The sequence below is a fragment of the Bubalus kerabau genome, chromosome 4 (genome assembly GCF_029407905.1).
Source record: "Bubalus kerabau isolate K-KA32 ecotype Philippines breed swamp buffalo chromosome 4, PCC_UOA_SB_1v2, whole genome shotgun sequence".
In the NCBI taxonomy this organism is placed as follows: Eukaryota; Metazoa; Chordata; class Mammalia; order Artiodactyla; family Bovidae; genus Bubalus; species Bubalus kerabau.
Genome location: NC_073627.1, coordinates 30273261 through 30275311, shown reverse-complemented (window position 1 = coordinate 30275311; position 2051 = coordinate 30273261). Strand labels below are relative to the sequence as shown.

The 2051-nt window shown below is 46.7% G+C and overlaps 1 long non-coding RNA gene and 1 other non-coding gene across 2 annotated transcripts; one reads left to right on the top strand and one right to left on the bottom strand.

Annotated features, from left to right (window-relative positions):
- On the bottom strand, positions 1-72 carry TRNAW-CCA (transfer RNA tryptophan (anticodon CCA)). The gene has a single exon. It is a non-coding gene; the product is annotated as a tRNA-Trp (tRNA).
- A 204-nt stretch (positions 73-276) lies between these two features.
- On the top strand, positions 277-1801 carry LOC129651298 (uncharacterized). The gene is made up of 3 exons (XR_008714092.1): positions 277-309; positions 689-760; positions 1627-1801. It is a non-coding gene; the product is annotated as an uncharacterized LOC129651298 (long non-coding RNA).
- Positions 1802-2051: the final 250 nt, after the last annotated feature.

Genomic DNA, 2051 nt, shown 5'->3' with positions numbered 1-2051 from the left:
TGACCCCGACGTGACTTGAACACGCAACCTTCTGATCTGGAGTCAGACGCGCTACCATTGCGCCACGAGGTCACAGAAAACAGGAGCTGCCCGAGAGCTAAAGGCCTCGCTGAGGCTGCGCCTCCGCGTAGTAGAACATTGGCGCTTCGTTCACCCCGCCCCCACTCGGGGGCGGAGCCGAGTCCTTGTGCATGCGCGTTCCGGGGAAGCGGTGCTGCGAGCGAGTCCCGGGCGGAGCGAATTTCTGGAGGGCGGGGCTCCTTTCAGAGACACCCCCCGCCCCCCCCTCCAAACAAGGAAAGAAAGCGGGTGGGTAGCCTGAAGAGTCAGAACTTGATAAACGAGCTTGAAAAACGCAACAACTTTACTATTATTTTTTACTTTGCAAGTTAGTTCATTGCATTTGCCAATTTTTAATTGAAGTACAATTGGTTTTTGAGTTTCCCTGGTGGCTGGCTTAGCGGTAAAGAACCCGCTTCCCAACGCAGGAGACTGAGGTTCGATCCCTGGGTGGGGAAAATCCCCTGGAGGATGACCAGGCAACCTGCTCCGGTATTCTTGCCTGGGAAATCTCATGGCCAGAGGAGCCTGGCGGGATACAAGTCCGTAGGGTCACAAAAGAGTTGGACACGACTTAACAGTTAAACAACAACATAGTTGATATGCAATTATTGTTTCTAAACCATAGAAGTAAACTTTGAGGAAAATCAGAACAGTGCCTGGAAGAAAATTGGAATCTCTGACCATCCACCACCCAGAGGTATTGATTGAGGTTTTTTTGCAGATTTTAATCAGCTACCTCTACTTCCCAAATCCGTTATTGAACTTTCCAGTAATGGGTCGTATACACCCAGAAAGGCTTCCCTGATGGCTGAATGGGTAAAGAATCCGCCTGCAATGCAAGAGACACAGGTTCACTCCCTGGGTCAGGGAAGATCCCCTGGAGAAGGAAATGGCAACCCACTCCAGTATTCTCGCCTGAAAAATCCCTTGGACAGAGGAGCCTGATAGGCTATACAGTCCAAAGGGTCGCAAAGAGTTCAACAAGACTGAGCAACTAACACACACCCAGAAAAGCAACCGTGAATTTTCACAAAGTGATAGTACTCGTGTATCTGGCTCCCAGACCGAGAAAGACTTAAGCATCCCTCTTCCAGTGCATTTTTTTTTATTTTATTTTTAAACTTTACATAATTGTATTAGTTTTGCCAAATATCAAAATGAATCCGCCACAGGTATACATGTGTTCCCCATCCTGAACCCTCCTCCCTCCTTCCTCCCCATTTCATCCCTCTGGGTCGTCCCAGTGCACCAGCCCCAAGCATCCAGTATCGTGCATCGAACCTGGACTGGCAACTCGTTTCATACATGATATTTTACATGTTTCAATGCCATTCTCCCAAATCTTCCCACCCTCTCCCTCTCTCACAGAGTCCATAAGACTGTTCTATACATCATCTTCCAGTGCATTTTTGAGATGAGATTATACTGTGCATAACTTTTTTTTTTAATATTCTCACTTGTCACTATATTGTCCCCATATGTTAGTTAATACATTTCCTAGCATAATTTTAGGGCAGGGCTTCCCAGGTGGCACTAATGATAAAGAATCCTCTGCCAATTCAGGTGATGCCAGAAATGTGGGTTCAATCCCTGGGTCAGGAAGATCTGCTGCAGGAGGAAATGGCTACCCACTCCAATATTTTTGCCTGGAGAATCGGATCGACAGAGGAGTCTGGCGGGCTACAGTCCATAGGGCTGCACAAAGTAGAACCTGACTGAAGCAAATTAGCACACGATGTATCATAATTTTAAAGGGCTCATTGATCACTTCATGGGAATCCTGAGTCCCTGCTTTTGAACAGTACTTTTTCCTTTTTATTGGATAAGAAAGGCAAAACTATTTAATAAATGAGTAAATATGCTCCTAAGTTAAAAAGGTAGAAGTAAGAAAGAACGCTCTCCTGGCCTGATTAAGAACAAGCTGCTGCTGCTGCTAAGTCACTTCAGTCATGTCCGACTCTGTGTGACCCCATAGACGCAGCCCACTA